We start from the raw sequence: 22,084 nt of genomic DNA on the forward strand, positions 1-22,084 counted from the left end.
GCTGGACCAAATAACCACTGTCCTTGGAGCAGGAGAATGCTTATCACTGTGGTTATATTATCATTGCTTCTTCTTACTTTTTCTTTTCCCTCAGTGTAGAACCTGAAGGGTAAAAGAAAGTTCAAGAATTTACTAAACAAAACAAAACACTTGTATCTTCATTCCAGTGACAGTTTTAAGTTTTTGTAGAATGGCCTGACCCCTCTCTCTGAACCTTCTAGCTCTGTGCCCCAACACAGCCTAATTCAGTTCCTTTCATGAATATGACATAAAAAGTCAGAGCAAGAAGTACTTGACACATATTTCATATGCATAATTTCATAAGACATTTTAATAGACGAGAGAAGAGCAAAAGTGCTTTTTCAGCCCTATGAATCACGTACGTAAATTCTTTCATGGTATTCCAAATTATAAATGCATCATAATGATGATATATAAGAATTAAAATCCAGGGCAGTCTGCAAGCAGGGTATTTTATTTTGGTGGGCAGCAATGTAGTGTAGGAAATTATGTGTGTGTACTAAATTAAAGCATTGGCACTAGATGTCAGCAAATCACAGCATGGGAGAGTGATGAATGGGCAGAATATCTTTGACAAGGATTCCTCACCCAGCATTTTCCCGTTTGAATATTAATTTTCATATAGCCTGGCATTTGCTAAGGTGTGTTCCATAAATTGTCATGTTGAGGCAAGGGTTCTACAGAGAAATAAGCTTAGGAGATGTTGAATAAACTAAGTTCGTTTTCTTTTTCCACTGTAGGACTTCTCAGAGCCTTTCTTTCTAGGCTGATGATAATGTGACTCTTTCCAAAGAGCAGCAGTGATGGCCTCAGAATAACGAGAGAGAGGAAGGGCTTACTGTCCAGAGTCTGCCTGCAGCACAGGATACAAGGATCTATCCTTCAATTACATTTGTTTACTTTGCACATTGTTTTATTTATTTGCTTTTTGTTTTGTTTTATTTAGAGTGCGTATTTTGGAATGCTCTGGGGATGCTGCTAGCAATAAGGAGGGTGTTAGTGCCCTTAGAGCTCCTTTGCCCTAATAATTGATATGCAGCATTTCTACACTTCCTTGGCTACAGAACCATTTTGAACCTATGTCATAGGCACACACTTTAGGAAAAACCAACAGAGACAGATACTGCCTCTTGGTATGATCTACTTTTATCAGTGTACTTGAAAAGAGTTACTGCTTGCCCATATTTTGTGGTAGTAGATGGAGGTTTTTTTGCATTTAATGTTTTAATCAGCTGATAAGTATTTGTGTATATGATGTGAGGAAGAGATTCAACTTATTTATCTATTTCTTTTATATTGAAAAATGCCAGTTGTCCCCAAACCTTGCATTAAATGTGTTTTGGGTTTTGTTTTCAGGTCCAGAACCCTTCAGATCAACTTACCAATAAGCTCAATATGTAAAACAGGTAAATGTGGTTGAAATGGGGAAGGATGAGAATTATGCTAACCTGGCAACACTCCTTACCCCCATTCCCAGCCTCCCTATAGAGGAGGCTCCAGGGAGCACTTTGAAAACCACTGGAAAAATTCATCCCCTCATAAATGACTTGAAATGCCATGTCTATAATATGCTACATTAAAATTTTTACCCATTCCAATTATTTTTCTATTTTTCTGCCAATCTTATGCTTTAATTAATTTATAGAGCCTAAGAGCTTTATAATATAACAAAAGAAGAAATTGAAACATCTAATAAATAAGAGAGAGGCCCACAATACTGGCATATTTCTTTCAAATAATGTCTATTATTGGCAAGAGTTGACTAGATACCTTCAGTATGGAGACGATTAACTTGGTAAAACTATATGTTGATCAATAATTTGATAGTGTATGTCACAAGTTTACAAGGTTGATATTCTTTGACCCACCAAATCCCCTACAGGATTTAACCCTAAAGATATAACCAGAAATGTATAGGAAATTTTTGCTATTGTTTACATTATTGATAGTGTTGAAAATGATCCAGATGTTTAACAGTGTGAGATTGGTTAAATGAAGCCTGGCACAGCCATGAGATAGGATATTCTTCAGCCATTACAGTGATGTTGCAAAAAGAGAAGTATTTTATTGAGTGCTTTGATGCATCTGGCACTGTACCGTGCGCCTGAATTATACTGTCTTACTTGAGCCTAACAATATCCCTAGGTGATAGGTATCATTCCCGTTTATAGATCAGAAAACACAGAAGTTGAGTAAAGTTCTAACAGCTAGTAAAGCAGTGTTGCTAGAATTCAACCTGTGTCTGCTCTTAACCCTCATTCTTAATCACTGTCCTAATGATAAGGGAAAATATTTACTGATAAGTTATTGTTTTAATGCAGTCTAACTGATCTTAAACAACAAACAAACCCCCCCCCCCAAATGCAATCCCTTCTTCCTAAGTTTGGAAGGTACTTACGCTTGGTAATTTTTCCCCCAAAGGAATCGACCTTTGTACATGTTCTTTATTGATTTTGGAAGTATTAAATGCCTGCTCTAAGAATTAAAACCGGGCTGAGCATTCTGTAGTAGCTGCCCCTTTAATCATAAATTACACCTCTGTATGTGATTGGAGATACTTGTAGGCTCTTTTCTAAGGTTCCCTCAATTCTGCCTCTTCTTGCCCCAGTGTCAGCTTATGGGCCCTGGTTGGGGATGGAGACAGACCAGAAAGGCAGCCTGAGTGGAGAGGTCCATGTGTAGGTCTAAATGACTAACTTTCAGCACAGCAGGGTACACTGTGTATGAGGTGTAGCATGGTGATCAGAAGTGCAGGCTTTGGAGGCCGACTGGCTAGACTGAGTCCCAGCTTTTGAACTTGGGACCTCCTGGTGCCTTGATGTCTTCATAAAATGAAGGTGGTCATGTACCTACCTCCTAAGATTATGGTGTGGATTAAAGTGGTCAATGCACGTAAAGTATTTAGAACAGTGCCAGGGACGTAGTAAATGCTCAACCATTAGCTATAATTACTGTAAGGATGATGAAGGTGGTGGTGATGATGCGTACATGCAGAGAAGGAAGAAAAGAAAGATAACTTAATAGCACTTAGTATGTGCCCTGTACCTGCATGATCTCCCCCATTTGACCTCTATGAGTTAGATATTTTTATTCCCATTTTATACAGATGAGGAATCTAAAATTCAGGGAGGTTACATATTTCTTGTGTAGAATGAATAATTAGACCCAATTCTAGGACAAAGAGCAAGATAAATACTGAAAGCCAGCTGGTCAGGAGATAGCAAAATGCTGAGAATGAGATGAGAAGCAGGCCAGCAGGGTCACCACCCTTTTGGACCAAGGCACAGTGTTTTAACTTTCAGGACTGGGGTTGGGGGCATGTAGTGCTCAATCTGGTATCAGAAAACTGTCCTTCAGAAATCCAACTGTTTTTATACTGGTTGGTATTCCTCTTTTTGTTCTCCCTTAGTGTGTCCTAAAATTATTTCTGAATTATCAATCTATCTCATTTGTGCTTTGAGGGATCAAAAAGGCAAAAGGAATCTGGGGCCACCTCCTGCTGGACCTTTCAGAAAGAACCTGGTCCGTTAGACATCAGGTATGCTGAGCTTCAAATGCCAGAAGCCCAAGAGGGCAAAGAAACACAGGGAGAAAAAGCTTCCTTCCCTGGGGCTTCTGGAGCATTCTCTGCTCTATCCTTGGAAAGTTTTGAACAATGCTCTTTGTCCTAGAGGATGGCCATTCACTCACTCATCTGGCCAGCATGACTCATCCCCAGGAGTGATGAGTAAGTGAAATTTTACAGTATTTATGTTTTTGTGACTTTTATAAACATGATGATGTGGAAAGAGCGTGGACTTTGGAGTCACACAGACCCAAGGTAAACTCTTGGATTTGTCACTTAGTTGTGCAATTTGGAGCTGGTTAATAACTTCTCTGGGCTTCCTCATCTATAAAATAGGAATAATGAAATCTTCACAGAACTGGTATGAAAATGAAACGAGCCAGCAAAAATGAAAGTGGACCCTGGACCTCTGGCACGCACAAGCCCTCATGCTTTTCCTTCCCATCAGATTGTGGTTTTGGGGTGAGCATTTGCCGTATCTTGTATTTGTTTTTATACTTTCCTACTATATAAAGTACAATGCTTTGTTTACAGTAGCATCCCATAAATACCAGCTGAATGACTGTGGCATACATGCACATAAACTGAATAATGAGTAGACAAATTTTAGGTGTGTTTCAGTGTTTATTTGTTTATTTACCCTGTCATAGAGAAAAACGACCAACTGTAGCAAAGTAGGATGTGGAGTCAGGGCTGAAGCGTCAGGTAGCTCATTCCCTGCACGGAGCTACCAGCTCCAAGGGAGAGTGGGGCCCAAGGTCCCCACCCCTTCACTTACAGAGCCCCTGAGAGCACCGTGTCTCAATTTGCTCAGAGGTGGCCTTCTGTGGGTGAATAAAGTCTCATCTCTTCTGACAAAAGGGGTTCCTCCCATAAACAATTTGCTGTGCTTGATTTAATGTTTTTTTATCTTTTAATTATGAAATTATGCAAAGAAGGTGATGTGACACTCATTTACCAATAAATTGAGATTGCCATAATTGCAATGACTTTTTTGAAATTTTGACTTAATTTCAGACTTTTAGAAAAACTGGAAGAATATTGCAAAGAATTCCTGTACACCCTTCCCAGTTTCCCGAGTGTTAATATTTTACCCCATTTGCTCATCCTTGTCTCTCTATATTATACATGCACATTTTTTCTCTGAGCCATTTAAGGTAAATTTCCCTCTCTCTCTCTCCTTCCTTCCTTCCCTCCTTTCTCTCAAATAAAACATTTAGGTAGAGTTAAAGCTTCCCCTCCTCACCCACCCCTCCTTTCCTTCCTTTGTCAGGGAACCTGCTGTCTGACATGTTTTTGTCCTTTTACTATATGGTTAGATTTATAGATACTGAATGTTTATTTGTTGAGACTTGTAATCTAGAAAATGATCACTTGTACAGATGTTCCATATTACCTGAGAAAAAATGTGTACTCTTTTAATTCTTTAAATGAGCCCATAGCTGTAAACCATTTACAACAGTGCCTGGCACATCATAAGCATCATGTAGTGTTAAATTTTAAAAATAATCATGTGGGGAGAGTATAGCTCAAGTGATAGAGTGCATGCTTAGCATGCACAAGGTCCTGGGTTCAGTCCCCAGTACCTCCTCTAAAAATAAGTAAACCTAATTACCTCCCTCTCACACACACACATAAAACCTTAAAAAAAAAAAACATGGTTGTACAGTTATATATAAAGTCCACTAGCTTGTATTTCTTGGTTATTGAAATATAGCTGGTTTACAATATTACATTAGTTTCAGGTGTACAACATAGATTCAATATTTTTATAGATTATACTCCATTTAAAGTTATTATAAAATATTGGCTATATTCTCTGTGATGTACACTATGTCCTTGCAGCTTATTTATTTTATACATATTAGTTTGTACCTCTTAATCCCCTACCCTATCTTGCCCTTCTAGCTCATATTTTTAAACAGCCTTGTTCACATTGTATATGAGCTCTCAATTTTTGGAGAAGTGTTAAAATCTCCCTGTGATTGTGGAGCGGTACATTTTTGCCTGTATTCTGCCAACCTATGCTCCCTGGCATGGAAGTGAGAGATTCTGGTCAGTTGTCTGGATCCCATGCCCTGATCTGCCCCGTCAGTGAGGGATGCACTTCACTGCACAGGAGAGACCGACAATGGAAGTTAGGGCGCTGGCTGCGCAGAGAGGGTATCAGAGGGAGAGGGAAGTTCATGAATTCAAACACCAGCAACCCCAGTGGCATCAGTATCTCCCCTGTGTAAGGTTTTTCTCTGTAACCATCACTTGCTATAGTCTGATATTTTTCCTCTCAAACTCCCCATGGCCCCTCAACCCTAATTCCTCTGAAGTTTAAGATAATAGTCACCAAATTCCCTTTTTCCAGGATTCCAAAATTAAATTTCAGTCTTCATTATGATACTTATGGGACTGGAAGCTTGGTAAAAATATTTCTTAGCTAATTCAACAAAAATTGAATGTTGTTGGCTGTGAATAGGATACACATATAGAAAAGTGGGAAAAACAAATGTGAAAATGATAAACTGAAATGAACAATGAAAATTATTAAAAGAGAAAAGAACTGCTTCTATAAGGGAGAAAACGGTGGGGGAGGATGTTCCAAGAGGAGTGACCAGATCTGGGAAGGTCATGGGCCAGGACAGACCTTGGCTTCTGAAGGGCTAACAGAAGCCAGTGAGGCAGGAACATAGTGCAGATAAGTGGCCAAGAAGAAGCAGGAGAGACGTATAGGGACCGGCTCTCATAGGCCTGTATGAGCCATGTTGAGCTTTTGATCTTATTCCAGGAGTTGGAATCCATTGGATTGGGTTTTAAGCAGAGAGTGAGATGCCTGTGTTTACGGTTTTAAGCATAAGTCTAGCTAGTAGGTGGAGAATGACTAGAGAAAACCATGGAAGCAGGGGTACCATTCAGGGCAACTTTGGCAAACAAAGGTTTTTGTAACCTCATAGTATGTTTCCCTCTCGGCAGAGAGTTTAAAAACCACTATGGCAAATAAAACAGACTAACTTGACCTGGAAAGAATTGTTTATACAGTTTGCAGTAATCAGCATAGATCCTTCACAGGTCTGCAAGGTCTAGAATTATAACCATAACCCCACTCCCAAATTAAAATCTGTAGGTATTTTGTAAAAATTTTTTATCTTAAAAATTTTAAACTTCCATAAAAAGAGAAGAGCACAAAAAATTCCCATTACCTTGGGAATTACCCAGTTACTCAATGAATATTAAGTCTGCTGACATTTTCTTCACCTGTTACCTTTTTTTTTCTTCCTTTGCTGAAATATTTAAAAGCAAATCCCAAGTATGCAATTTGGATCCTTCATATATTAAGGCTCCAACTCTAAAATATAAATGTTTTCTCACATACCACAAAGCCATATTCATAAAGCGTAAAAATTCATTGCTGACATCTATACCAATTCTGTAGCCAAATTTCTTTGATGTCTCAGAAATGTCTTTTTATAGTTGGTTTGTTCAAATCAGAATCTAAATAAGATCCACACAAGATCTATTTGGTTCTTAGATCTTTTAAGTCTCTTTTAATCCAGCTCACTGCTTTTTTTCCCTCCTTTTTTTCTTTGTTTCTTTTTTTTTTTTAATTTGTGTCATTGACTTGTAGAAACTGGATTTGTTGTCCTGTAAAATGTCTAAATATTTCATAATAAAAAGATACCTTTTTTTTTTCAAATAAAAAGGACAAAATGTGGGGTTTGAGCCTTTCAATTTCTAGTAAGTCAGCCCATCTCTCTGGAATGTTCTTTGATGTGTCTGGCATATAGTCTAGTCCAGTGAGCCATAAACACTCACCACGCTTGGCACGCATATGCAGGCTGTTAAATAAGAGTGTGTGTGCTTACTGTTTTAATTTCATCATTCAGCCTTCTCAGTTTCTTGACCTGTTTATTCACTGTGATTTGTCTGCTGTTATTAACAGAATCTGAAAATAGCACCGTTTCTGAAACATTTTTTAAAAATTAAGATAATGCTTCAGTTTGCTAATCTCAGTCTTCTCTCCTTCAGAAATTAGAAAATTATAAATAGTTGAACTGGAGGTAGCATCAGTAAAAGCCAAATTTGTTTTCACTGTAAGGATGCACAGAAGATGCAGTGACCAGACAACGCATGTTTTCTTCACCTCAGTGTTGGCCTTTGTGAGAAGGATGACTTTGATTTCTTTGCTATAATTAGCCTCTGTTGTCAATGAAGGTGAGAACTTACTACCTGCAGAAACTAGAGTTAGATCACTGGTTCTTTTGACTTTATTGCAAAGTTATATTGCAAAACAGGTTATATTGCAAAAATATTGTTGCAAATTTAAAGTTAAAGGAATTTTTTAATATCCATCTCATGCTAATCGTTTTGAATCATTTAATAGTTTGAAGATTCAAAGGAAAGGTGTAATTCCAAACTGAGCATACACCATGTTTATAGAAAACTGGATGTTTAATGTTATTTCACCCTTGCAAAACAAAAGGCAGTGTCTTCTTTGAACCTGTGCTCACATATTCCTGGCTCTACCACTTACATGCTTGAGAAACCAGTCAACTTTTCTGAGGTATAGTTTTCTCAGTTAAATGAACATACCATACTTAATTTATAGAGACTTAGGGATAATATGTAAAACTGAATTTAAAGTGTAGCTTGAGTAATTCTGGGTACGTCTTCTGGATCAGGCTGTAAACTAGGAGATGTTTGACAGAGATACATGTTAGTTATTTTAAGATGAAAGAGACAGAAGGTTGGGAACCAGGATCCTTGAATCCTCAACCAGCCAGCTACTGTGGTTTCAGCTGCACTCTTGGTCCCTATAATAGATATGTCTATAGAGGACCAGACCAGACAGACACTAGCCATAGAAAAGGGCTGGAGCCTTGACCTGCTGTCCAGGATGAAGGGTGGTCAGTGGATGATCTTTCCCAGGGTCCACTGATCATTTGTCACTCTTTTCCTTATGTTACTATGGCTCTTTGGATTTATCATATCCTGCCTTGTATTATATTTACTGTATACAAGTATATACCCTCCACTGAAATATAAATATCTCAAGAGCAGGGATCATATCTTATTTATCTTTATAGAATTTTTTTTGAGATAGTAAGAACTCAATAAATGGTTTGTTTAATTGAATTGGCACCCAAATGCCCAGAAAATGTTGATGTTTCCTCCTCATGTAGTCTTAAAATAGGGAAGATTTGTAGTTGTAAAGTAGCAAAAGCAACTTAAACCAAACCAAAATGCACTAACAATGAGGTTAACGTTGGCAGATAATATTCGAGGAATAATGGACAAGGAGCTGAGTCACATGTTGGTTCATCATTCATTCAGCACACGTTTATTGAGAACTTGTTGTACATCAGGCACTATATTTGATGACCAGGATGCAGATGAAAAGATATTGTCTCTGCACTCATGGAGTTCACAGTTTCAGTTGTGTTTGACCCAGGAATAATTTTTAATAAAAAAAAAAATTGACTCTCTCTTTGCAAAACAACAACAAACAAAAAGCTCTTTATTGTGTTAGGACAAAAACCTTCCATACCAATTTCTCTTTGAAAAAATTTTTTTTTGTTATTTAGAATGAGTTTTTTAATTGAGATATAATTGGCATATAACATGATACTAGTTTCAGGTGTATAACAATTCCACATTTGTATACATTATGAAATGATCACAGTAAGTCTAACATCCATCACCACACATAGTTACAAAATTTTCATGCCAATTTCTCAAAGGCTTTAAATCAAGGAGATTTTAAAATCATATCACATATTTTCCTAGCATTTCTTAAGATCCTTGCCATCCTCCTTGCCTCCTCCCAGCTTCTCCTGCATCTTTGGGTCTCTGAGCATTGCCACTCTGGCCTCCAGGGGGCACTATTTCCTCTTTAATTCTGTGGCTCAAGCATTTGACTCTCATAATTCCCTAGAGTACAGATAAGACCAGGGAAAATATTTAAACAAAAGTTTACAAAGGGCTCCAGAAGAACAAAAGGCAAACAAGCAGAGGGAGTAATATACAACTGGATAATCTGGTTCACTGAAGGCAGTGCAGGCATTTCAGCATTTGACTCTAAAAGGATTCCTCTCTACCTTGTTTCTCACTACATGCACAAAGCAGAAGCCACTTTTTTCTACCCTGCATTATGTCCTCAAGCAAGCAAAAATTTTCACAAATAGCTCTAAGATTGGTAAGGCTAGTTCCAGCTATGGGCTTCCTTCTAAATTCTAGTTTCCAATCTCAGTATCTGGCTCTTTCCTACATACTAGGCACGCGGCATGCCAGCCCTTTTCTGGGGAGATGGCATTGCTGACCTGGGGTTGTCGCTTTACCTGTTGTTGGCAGATGGTTATGGATGGGTCTCTCACGGCCCTGCATGTCATGCTCAGTATGCCAGGATTGCCAGGCCCTGGCTGCTTGTATTACTTATCTGTTACTACTTAACAGATTATTCCAAATCACAGAGGCTTAAAACAACAATCACTTATTTTCTGACAGTTTCTATGGATTAGGAATCTGGGCACAGCTTAGCTGGGCGCCCTGGTGCAGGGTCTCTGACAAGACTATAGTCAAGGTGCTGGCCAGGGCTGAAGTCATCTTCAGGCTTCAGTGGGGGAGATTCTGCTTCCAAGTTCACTCACGGGGCTGTTGGTGGGCCTCAGGTCCTTGCTGACTGTTGGCCGAAGACACCCTTCTCATGCAGGTCTCTCTAGAAGGCAGCTCACAACATGGCAGCTGTCTTCCCTTAGAATGAGTGAGCAAGTGAGAGAACATAAGAAGGTGCATAAGACAGAAGCCACAGTCTTTTTATAACCTCATCTCAAAAGCAACATCCCCTCACTTGTGCTGTATTCAGTTAGTGACACTGAAGGCTCTTTGGTGCTCTAGAAGTATCATGGGCTTCAAAGCAAATGGACTTAGCTCTGCCACTTTCCCACTGGGTGAGCTCTTTGAACTCTTGTTTCTTTTTCTATAAAATGGGAATAATGGCATTGTTAGGAGGATTAAAGATGATGTGTATATAATGTGCTTCTGAAAGAACTGAGAAGCAGCAGTCAATGATTGCCTCCACTGACAACCTCTGTCTTCACCTCTCAGGGAGGTGACAGGACCACTCCTGTGTCACCATCAACTTGTAACTAATTTGTACGATACACTAGGTGTCTAGACCCAAAGAGAAAATCACAAGAAACTAGAGATTACTCAAATAAACGTTTTTTTCCTACAATTGTCAGCAGCCATCATCAAGAACCATCTGGGTTAAGCTATTGGCCAATAGCTCTCCTATTGCTTGGAGGATAATCAGGTGGTATGGTAAATCAGACTCTTGCAATTAGTTGTATAAAGAGAACAAATATGAAAAAGTTTCTGAGTTAGCATGGTTTCCAAAACTGGGGGGAGAAAAAGCTAGTTCTCCGTATGTCCACACTTACCTGCCTATTTTGTAGGGCTTCTGATATATCTAAGTATCAAATTTGTTTTCTATCTGCTGCTGTAACAAATTACCGCAAATGTAGAGACAAAACAACAGAAATGAATTATCTTATAGCTCTGTAGGTTAGAAGTCTGACATTGGTGTTACTGGGTTAAAATCAACATGTCACTAGGGCCGTACTCTTTTTTTGGCGACTTTGGAAATGGATACATTTCCTTGTCTTTTCCAGCTTCTAGAGGCCACCCATGTTCCTTGGCTCTTGGCTTTCTCCACCTTTAAAGCCAGCGTTGTTGCATCTCTGACCATTTTTCCATAGTCACGTCTCTTATCTCTGACTCTTCTGTTGCCTCCCTCTTCCACTGTTAAGGACCCTTGTGATTACACTGGACCTACCTAGAAAATCCAGGACATTCTTCCTATCTTAAGGTCAGCTAATCAGTAGCCTTAATTCTTTGCCATGTAATGTAACATATTCACAGGTTGTGGGGCTAGGATGTGGATAGCTTTGAGGGGGGACAGTCATTCTGCCTATACAAATGGGTATGTATCTTATATATGTAATATAGATGTAATTTATATACATATTTACAGTTGATCCTTGAACAACATGGGTCCACTTACGTGCAGATCTTTTTCAGTAAATACATACCTGATACTCGATCTGCAGTTGGATGAATCCATGGATGCAGAATTGTTCATATGAAGGGCTGACTAAAAGTTACCCACAGATTTTCAGCTGGAGTAGCGGGGTGGGGGGGGTCAGTGCCCCTAACCCCCATGTTGTTCAAGGGTCAACTGTATGTGTGTGTATGTATGTGTGTGTATGTGTGTATATATATATATATATATATATATATATATATATATATATATATGTAAAACTTAAAATTTTACCAAGTATTGGGTTTCTACTGTGTGATTATCTCACTTAATCCTCGCAATAACTTTATGAAGTAGGCACTACTTTTCTGAATGGAAAAAAAAAACTGAGGCTAGGGAGTTAGGCAGTGTACCTGGGTCCAGAGTTGGTAAGCAGCAGAGTAAGATTCAAACCCAGGGCTTTTTTCCTTTAAAGCCATGTCCTTAATCACTACACTGTACTGAGATTTGTCCAAGTTGTATTTTTCTTTCTATTTTCTAAGAAAATGGTTATATAGTGAACATTGCGGGGGGGGGGGGGGTTGCCAGAGGGATAACCTAAGGAATATATACCAGTTAAAACTCAAAGATATTGTCTCTTTATTGCCTTTATGTGTGGCTTACATTTTCTAAATTATCACAGACTTTTGTAACTAATTTTGACTTTTTGTACCATGCCCAAAGTTTGTGAACTGTTAATACTGCTTGCTTCTTAAAAAACCAAATTGGGTCTAAATTCTTCCAAAGGCTATGAGCTTTGGGCTTTGCTTATTTGCAGGGTTTAAAAGTAAACAAGACCCAGGAAGTCATGTGATCCAGTTTCTTGCCCTAAATACCTCAAATCACCACATTTTGTTGCTATTTAGGGAACTGGTATAGGATCCCATTTTAGGCATGTATGGAATTTTAATTTCTGTGATGTTCGTTTCCAGAAGTATTTTCCTCTACCTGTTTTTCATATGCTTGTTCTCCAGTGCTAGTAAGTAGCAATTAAAAATAATTTATCCAAATGATGGGTTAAAATTACAAGTAACGAGATGAAATTTAGAAGACATAGTTGAAGCCAAATAACATGCCTGTAAAACTTTCAAACAGATGGTCCTAGGCTTGAAGAAACAACACAAGACAAAAGTGGTAAGATAGTTAAAAATACAGTATACTGAGGAACACATTCAATATGAAGGCAATCCACACTGCAGAAGGAAAAACTTAAGGGGTTTTTCTCATCTTATAACAAGGATATAAAATCCCCTTGAAAGCACTTTATGTTCTTGTACCTTGGAACTTCCCTCTGTCTTAACACAGTGCTTTGCAGAGGAAGTGCTTGTTGAATTAGTAATATTTATGTTTACAGAAGATTGCATTAAAAGCACCTTGCAGATATCTAGAAGAGAAAGTAAGTGATAAACGGTTTACTTAAACTACATAAAAACTAGGTGGGTATTCAGATGACCATTTTCAATTCAAATCCCAACCTGCAGCGGGTCATTAACTATGTAAAGACCAGATTTGGAAGTAGGGGAAGAAGTTGAGAAGCAGGTGATACTGAGGAGTTTAGCTGTAGTAATTGTTCCTTGTATATGTTTCATAAATGATTTAAACTACTGATGTGGGTGGGATTATAGTTTCAGTTGCTACCTCCCTGAGCCTAGCACAGTACCTGACACACATGAGGCACTCAACAAATAGTTGCTGAATAAAGAAGGAAGAGAACAAAAGGCATTAAATTTTTAGATGACACCAAACCAAGGAATAGGGTTGGTGGACGTTAACTAACATGGTGCTTTTGAATATGCACCCTGCCCTTAAGAATGTTTCTGCATGCACACCCAGAATATAAATTATGTACCTGTGACCTCTTTGTAAAATATCAAACCCAAATTTAAAAATATGAAATAATCAGTATATTTAAAATAATTTAATCGTATTTTATTAAGAGTATAAGAGCCTTTTTGCTTTCACTTGATGGTCTGTTACTTGGTACGTTATTTTTAAAAATCTTGGTTTAACACTTTGTGACATAGCGATCTGCAGATCTGGTTCTAAGATTAGATTATTCTAATACTACATTTTGATATCTATCACAACTGAAGAAGATACTTCAAAAAGATATTTAGATTTAAATGGAAGAAATGCACCATTGTTGGCTATATCTATTAAAGTACCCTTCCCAGGATACCTTACAGAGCACTGACAAAGGACTGTGTGAGCATGCCAGTGTCACTGTGTATGTTAAATAATAAAGCTTAATTTCTTTCTTTTTAGGGAAAACAAATACACACTGTCCCTGACTTACGAAGATTCAGCTTATGATTTTGCAACTTTACAACGGTGTGAAAGCAATACGAATTCAGTAGAAACCGAACTCCAAGTTTTGAATTTTGATCTTTTCTTATGCTAGGGACATGCTGTGCGATACTCTTGTGATGCTGGACGGCATCTGCCAGCCACAGCTCCCAGTCAGCACGGCAACCTGGAGGGCAAACAACGGAGACACCTCCAGCCATTCTGTACCCAGATAACCATCTGTTTTTCACTTTCAGTACAGTATTCAATGAATTACATGAGCTATCCAACACTGTTATAAAATAGGCTTTGTGTTAGAGGATTTTGCCCAACTGTGGGCTAATGTAAGTGTTCTGAGCATGTTTAAGGTAGGTTCAGTTAAGCTATGATGTGTGGTAGGTAGTGTGTGTTAAATTCATTTTCAGCTTATTTTCAACTTACCATAGGTTTATTGGGGATGTAACACCATCTCAAGTCTAGAAGATCTGTAGACATTGGGATATTTTCTTTCTCAACTGTAGTAGCTAGCCTGCCTTGAGTACCTCTAGGATGTGCACCATCCACTTTGGATGTCTTTTATCTTAACAAACTTGATGAAATTAAAAATCACCCAGGAAAAATACAGTTTTGGTAAAACAGATGCAAAGGAGTTCACTAGGACAATCAAAACAACTTCTTACATATAATTTGAGAAATATAAGACTTAATATAAGTCTTACATTTAAATATATTAAATATAAGTCTAAACAAGACTTTGGAGTTCAGATTTTAAAGTCTAATGATGAAATATAATTTTAAATATAAGGATAATTATCAGTTGCATTTTAAGAATGTGTGAATGGAAAAGCTGAAAGAATGCTCTCACTATACTAAGGACTTACCCAGTCGTCTCATAGAAGATTCCGTGTCTCATAATGGGCATCTCATCTAAAAAAGAATGTGGAGAATTTGGAAAGAATCTGTGTGAGAGTCATAAAACATTTTAAAAAAAGAAGAAAAGAAAGAAAGAAAAGAATCAGAGGTATAGAAAAGTTAAAAGAACCAAAGTTGTTTATTGCAGAAAACTTAGAGAACTGAAGGGTCTTTTGGTATATGAAGAGTTATAGTCCCTTAAGGTCTATTTAAGTCTTCGACATCTGTCTGAGCCAGACACAGATTCCCTTAGAGAACCAGATGAGGAAAAAACAGCGACGCACCTCTTTAAGCCGAAGGCTGTTAAGCCTTTGCCATCTGAAATGGGTTCAATCATTAATTGCACGTAATTGACAGTAAATAACTGAGTCACCAAATGAATGTTGTTTAAGAAAAGCTATTATTCTGTACTGATAAGCAACTAAAATATTATCTTCAAAGTCCACCTGGTAGATTTGAGCTCAAAGGCCTAATATGATTCTCTGAGGGACACGGGAACTGCTGACACGACTTATGTAAATAAGTTATTGTCAACTATTAACAGACAGAGTTTATGTAGGTAACAGACTATCCAAACAAGAGACAGGAAAAAAAAAAAAAAGAATGAGAAAGAAGAAAAGGGGCAATTTATATTTTGTTCTTGATACTCATAATAACTGGGTTGAAAGACAATGAGATTTCCTTTAATAGGGAAAGATAATAGTTTTACTTCAGATAAATAATGGTCTTAGCAAGATTTAAAGCAATTTCTGGCAACTTTTTAATCAAAAAGCTGATGCTAGCAGTTTAAGGGGTTTGATCTCTGAACCCTTCCTCTTGGTTTTTCTCATGAGTCTGATATAGAAAGTAAGAAAGCTCTGTGATCTGAAAAGCCTTACATTTGACCCTAACATAGTCTTGCTATGTTATAGAGTTTTCTCTTTATTAAAAAACACACCTGAATTTCAGGCATTTCAGTTTTAAGTTTGAACATGGTTAATTTGGGCCACTCCCCCAACACACAAAATGAGCAGGCTCTGAACCGTCTTCCAAATCAAGGGAACAGGGTAATTCTGCTGTGTGCTAAGGCAGTATAAACCGGTCTCAGTTTCAGTTCTCGTGAGTATCCGAGTTTTTCTAAATATACCTTGCGTTGCTTTGTGTTTTAGTCAATTGTTTTGCTCAGAAAAATTCAATAAATTGGTCACTTTAATTCCCATATTCTTACCTATTTTTACAGCAGGCTTTTCTTGTTGATTATTTTCTGAGCCACTTCATAGTTAGAACTATGCCTTAAACTACTTTCCCAGTAAAAACGGTTTTCTCTTTTTTTGAAGTTGTGGGATGTTGTGATCGGTATATCAACGGATAAACGTAGCTGGAAACTACAGCAACACTCATGATGTCTGACCGCCCCACTAAGGTAGATGAGCCTGTAGTAGGATGAGGGGAAAGGTGCTATAAAAGCTATGCAAATAATATGAATCAAAAACATCTTTCCTTTTGTAATCATGTAGTTGGTAGCATTATTCTTAGCTCTCCTGTCTTGGCGATTTATCTGCTGTAAAACAGATATTCTAATGAATACTGGCCCTCACTTCCATTACCAGCTGACTTATGAATAGAGTCATTCAGGTCCTGTGACTGTCATTTTATCAATTTTTTTTCCCTAAGGGAAGAGAAATTTCCTGTATTGTTCTGCTCCTCAACTCTTCCAAAGTTAACAATAGAAGAATTACAAATAACAGAAGACTTTATTATGATGTGAAAAGTCATTCTGGTTCCATATCAGGAACCATTGTAGAGAAAAGAATTTGCATTTTGAAAAGAGGCTGAAAACCAAGTACTCATCTCATTGGAATATTTAAAAACAAATACTGTATTAGCTGGTTAGGGAGTTTTTTGTTTTCTTTTCTGATTTTTTTCTGTTACTTTTAGGACTTCTACAAAAACCCCAGAACTCTAAAAATTGACCATTCTTTATAGTTGTACAAATGAAATATGAAATATTGGCACTTTTGTATCTGTGTGAGCTAATAATAATGATGATGACAGAGCAGTCAGTTGATAAGACTGTTCCAGGCATTCTCCTGCCTTCATTTGGGCTTCATAGCAATGAGATAAGCACTATTACTATTTTACTGAGGAGAAAAAAGTAGTATCCTCACATTCCTGATGAAAGCATTTCTCAGGTGAAATAATTTGCCCCAAGTAGAAAGTGGCAGAGCCAGAGCTTAAATGTAGGTCTGACTGACTCCAAAGCTTATGCTCATAATTTCTACATTACAGATAAAACAGATGAATGAAATATTTGCCCTATCTGCATATTTCCAAACAAAATATTGGAAGTCTAACAAAAAGCTTTCTTTATTTAAAAATGTGTTCACATGAATTTACATGAAACCTTTTATAAAGGCAAAACATCAGCTAGACATTGCTGGGCACTCAACAACTTTTACAGTGTAAACTTAAAAGAAATTGGAACCATAAAGGGAAATGGAGATACGATCTATTTCTATCTAGAGGTGAGTATGATTAATCAAAGTGATTACCCTTAAAGTGTACCCTTAAAATTAAAGAGAAAAAGCCCTCTAATAGTTTGTGGATATATTTACGACCTCTAGTATTCTGAAAAATCAAGCTATTAAATTGGAGCTTTCATTATAAAGGCAAAATAACTAATGTGTTATCAGTTGAATGTGGCTCATCAACCTTCTTGTCTTGAAATATTTGGGAGGTAGTGTGTGTGTGTGTGTGTGTGTGTTCACAGCAGGAGGACAAATTTATCTTGGAAATGTGATGATTCCCAGATATTTGTTTTTCAAAAAAATAGAAAAAAAAACACGTTGAAAAGTGGTGATAGCCAGGTATTTGTCTCTGAAGCAAGAATGATGTAATTCCACTTGGAGTTCATTGTCACAAAACTTCCTTTTCTCTGAGAAATTTTTCAGCTCTGTGAATATGGCTTTAATTAAGAGATACACTGATCACTTGTTGACTTTGTTACTAGGGAGGAACTTTAGCTTTTCTCCCTTACTGTGTGATTGCTTTGTGTGGATTACTTTGTATGGATCACAGTGAAAACAAAGGACTCCTGGCAACGTGCTGATTTGTATCTACTAGATTTTATAATCTACTGTATTTTATATCCATTTCCCTATGCCAGTGTAAATCACTGTTTAGAAAGTTCTGTAGGATTATTATGTTTTGAAGAATAAAAATATTTGATTCACAATCCATTTTCTTTAAGGAGGAGGCCATACAATGGTAATTGACATCAAAAATGAATACTTTTACCTTTACCTGGGGGATTAAATTTTTGAATATTTCAAATATAAGGAAATGTCCCCTGAATTTAGGGAAGCCACACAGAAATCAGTTCTTTTAATTACCTTTGAAAAATTTATTTGTTCATAGATTTGTGGCAAGTTCTCTGGAATCATATAATTTGAAGTATGTCATTGTCTCAAAATCTGAAACATGATATGCACATGGGATTCTTTTAAACCGATGTTTGAGTCTATCTTCAAGTGACATTTGATAAAATCTAACTTATTGTGGGGCAAAACCAAAACCAAAACACACTCTACTTCAAAATCTTGACCACTTTACTCCACACCCATTGAATCATGTAATTCTTAGCTCTCCATTCACCTCTTTACCCTATCTGGGAAAAAAGAAAGCTGAATACGGCTCTAAAATGCAATTTATATATTAAAAGAATAAGAAAGAGTAATAAGAAGCTGTAAAGTGTGCCCTCAGCTGTCTTGGAGATTAATAGGAATGCAGAGAGATCTGTACACTGGATCTAACAATTTGTGAAAGCTTGCTCCTGTCATAAAACAAAAGCCAAAACTGCCGATGAAAAAGTAGAAAACTGTTCAAATAATGCTAAACGAAGCACAGTTGTTCCCCTGAATTCTCTGGTACTTATTCACGTCTCTGAGTTTCCAGTTTACACCACACCGCATGCCCAGCAGGCCGTTCTGGGGTGGCGCCTGTCCCTCCGGCGGTCCTGCTCCTGATCCCCGCGCGCACCAGCGCGCTGGCCCTCGCGGCTCCTGGGCCCCAGGGCCGCGGGCACTGTCCGCTGAGCAGCGGGAAACACGCCTGGAGTCTGAGCCTCTCGACGGGATCCGCCTGGGGCCCCCGAACTTCGCGCCCACGGCGAGGCGCGGGCCGGACCTCTCGCTGTGCCGGGGCTTTGGCGGGGGTCCTGCGGGGGGCGGAAGGAGAGCCGGTTTCTGCGGCGGGCCTGAGCGGGGGACGCCCAGCCTGCGGCTCCTGCCCGGCGCCGGCCGCCCCTCGGCTGAGAGCGGGCGGCTGCGCGGCGCGCGGCGGGCCGTTCGGCTCTCCCCGGCCGCCCCGCGCGCCCCGCGGGAGGAGCCGGCCGCCGTGACGCGTCAGGGAGGAAACGCCAGCGCCCGGCGGCCCTGCCGGGAAGGAGGAAGCGCGAGTGCGCTCGGCTCCGCGCCGGCCGCGGGGGGAGGCAGCACCGCGGAGCCGGGTAGGTGCGGGGCCGCCGGGACCCAAGGCGGGTGGGCCAGCGGCAGGGCCCGCGCGCGTCCGGGCCGCAGTCGGACCCCTCGGGCGGCTGAGACGGGAGGGGGCGAGGCGTGCCTGGGCCTCGACTGCTGCCTCTCCTCGGAGCAAACGTGACTTTCCCGAGTCCCCCGGCAGCGCCCCGCTCCCTCAGCCCGGAAACCTCCGAGTTAGTCGGAAAGGAAAAGCAATACCCCCGCTCGGTCCTCAACTCTGAGAGTTTGCGGTCTTTGTTTCTTCGAGGTGAATTCAGATTCTGCTTTCCGATTCCTAAATGCCCGAGTGGTGTCTCGGGGGCGGGATGTTGTTAACCCGTGCGCAGCTTTGGAGCGTAGAGGAGCCGGGAACCCGGAGGGTGGGAGACCCCCGCTACCTGAGGTCACCTGCGAGGATCGGGGATGGAGGCGGCCTCGGAGCGGAGGGCACGGAAAACATTAACCTGCTGTCGACGGACCTGTAGTCTGAGACTTTATTTGCGTTGCTACCCTTTTAAGTTCTCTGTGATTTAAACCCTTTTTGTACCTTTTAAAGTGCATTTGGCTGTATTGATTCCCACAGTTTTAGCATTGGTAGGTACCATCCAGAAATGCTTTGAGATTTTTAGATTTTGTCATTCTTAGTGATGGTTACTGGAAAGATAGAAAAGAGAATTCATCTCTTGAGACTCAGACTCTTTCATTATTTAGTTTTGCACAGCAATTTATGAACCATGAGTAGAATTTCAGTCCTGCAGAAGACTACACACCGGGTACACTTGAGATGCAGGAATAAATACGGAGCATGAAAGTTTCTAAATCTATCAAGGTAAAGAAATATCGGGTTGTTGTATATTTTGATTCCCTACTTTGTCACTCAAGGTTGATAATTCACCCACCCAATCTGGGAAGTGCTTTATTTATTTAACAAACTTAGATAGCTCTTACTATGTGTTAGGCTCTTTCTAAGTGCTTTATAAATGTTAACTGAAATTATTAACTCAAAATGTTAAATTATAGCGGTTCTTGCTATGAAGAGGCCATGCATACTTCAGTTCCCAGAATGTCATTGCAAGAGCTAGAAACATTAGAGGAAGTTTCAGGCATATTTTAGGACTGGGTGTGCCTTCTGGCCCGCTTGGTTTCCAGGCCTGTAAGCAAGCCACCACCCCTGCACTTCCTGGGGGAAGGGAGTCTGGAGACCCAGTAATGAGATCTCTTCCTTGCAGATCTCTGGCCAGATCCCTATCATCTTTCATAATACGATCCTTCTCATCTGCCATGGTGCCCATCCTTAGCTAACCCGGGAGAGACCAGAACTTCCCTCTTTTTTCAGCTGCCACTGCATTGAGCCTCATTTTGTTTCCTTCCTAATATGTTTGACAATTGATATGACTATAGCTTAGGTTTGAGGGTCAGATTGAATGTGAAATGTACTGTAAAATAGAACATTTTTGTTTGAACACATCAACATAACAAACGATGCTTTGTAACTTTATTGCCATTTGCTGTAGGTAACATTGAGTTGGTGGGTCAACCTTGTAGGTAGCCGTTTTGTGATTTGCAGATACACAGAATATTTCCCACAGTTAAGCATCCTCTTCAAATGAGTGCCTTGGCCTGATGGCTAGATTGAGACTCAAAGTGGTGAATAAAATAGGTATGGTTCTTGTCATTATGGTGATTATGAATCTAATGTCAGAATCTGTACATCATACTAGCTTTCTCTCTCTCTTTCATATATTTAAATTTCCAGGGAGATGATTAAATGACACACTAAGCCTTATTTAATAAGATTATGAAGTGTCTCCTGGAAGCAGGGAAGCTCACTTTCCTCTGATATAATTTATAGCACAACAAACATTCATGAATTCAATCCAGCCAAATGACAACTAACACCTTCATGGTTTACAAAGTACTTCCAGATATACTTATTTGCTCTTCAGAGAGGCCTTGTGAGGTTGGTAGCCATTTTTTAATTTCTATTTTTACAGATGAGGAAACTGAGGTATAGAAATAAAATGCTTTAGCCAGGATTGCACAGCTAGTAAGAGGCAGAGCTTGAATGGAAAGTAGGTGTGTAGACAGTTGCCTGGCACGTGTCAGCCTGTGATAAACATTTGTGGAATGAATGACTCCCAATGACTTCAGGTTTCTTTGTTTCAAAACATTATACATCTCAAATAGCCTAGGTGATTTGTGCCTGAGAGACTGCCAGGCCTAATCCAAAGTCTCTGTTATTTCAAACAGTACCTGATACAACGTATTTTCTACAAAAGGGATGAGATGGAATGCCCTTTGGACTCATTTCTTAGGATTTATCTTCTCTGGTTTTTGAAAAAGCAAATAGATTGGTTATTTTTTTCCCTTTCTCAATCATCCTACATTTTTCATCTGGTTTGGAGGGAGTTTAGTTTGGACATATGGTTCTAGTATTTGTGTTGACAGCTTTCTGGTCTCTCCCTTCTCATTTAAGGTCATATTTAAGGATTACAAATCACTGTAAGTGTTCAATGTGAGTGAACTCAATTAAGCTACATAGATTTATGATCAAGTTCAAACACAGCGATCATAGATATTATAATTTTTTGACATCACTACTGTGTTTTTGAAATGTTGAAATTAATATAGTATTTTTAGAAAAAAACCTTCAACTTTTTATCCTTCAAGCACAACTCTCTGTATGCTAAAGGATGTGATCTCCTGATGGATAACCTTCAATCAGAGAAGAAAATA

General features: G+C 39.1%; 1 protein-coding gene and 2 long non-coding RNA genes across 9 annotated transcripts in view; 1 reads left to right on the forward strand and 2 right to left on the reverse strand.

Moving 5' to 3' along the window:
- Positions 1–8,888: 8,888 nt before the first annotated feature.
- LOC105096290 (uncharacterized) lies at positions 8,889–15,201 on the reverse strand. The gene is made up of 3 exons (XR_837832.3): positions 15,137–15,201; positions 14,822–14,867; positions 8,889–10,324 (listed from the first exon to the last, which is right to left on the reverse strand). It is a non-coding gene; the product is annotated as an uncharacterized LOC105096290 (long non-coding RNA).
- Positions 15,202–15,353: 152 nt separating this feature from the next.
- Positions 15,354–22,084, forward strand: part of SGK3 (serum/glucocorticoid regulated kinase family member 3) — a 96,019-nt gene continuing 89,288 nt past the window's right edge. For 3 of the 7 annotated variants that reach the window (XM_064480848.1, XM_064480853.1, XM_064480854.1), the window contains exon 1: positions 19,237–19,338. The gene's annotated coding sequence lies outside the window, so the exon portion shown is untranslated. Of the gene's footprint in view, positions 15,951–19,236; positions 19,339–19,411; positions 19,617–20,059; positions 20,178–22,084 lie in introns of those variants that run through there. The other 4 variants (XM_064480850.1, XM_064480851.1, XM_010988231.3 and 1 more) reach the window with 4 other exon arrangements.
- On the reverse strand, positions 17,181–19,855 carry LOC135319675 (uncharacterized). Its single transcript, XR_010378474.1, has 2 exons — positions 19,568–19,855; positions 17,181–19,047 (listed from the first exon to the last, which is right to left on the reverse strand). It is a non-coding gene; the product is annotated as an uncharacterized LOC135319675 (long non-coding RNA).

The sequence above is a fragment of the Camelus dromedarius genome, chromosome 30 (assembly GCF_036321535.1).
Source record: "Camelus dromedarius isolate mCamDro1 chromosome 30, mCamDro1.pat, whole genome shotgun sequence".
Taxonomy (NCBI): Eukaryota; Metazoa; Chordata; class Mammalia; order Artiodactyla; family Camelidae; genus Camelus; species Camelus dromedarius.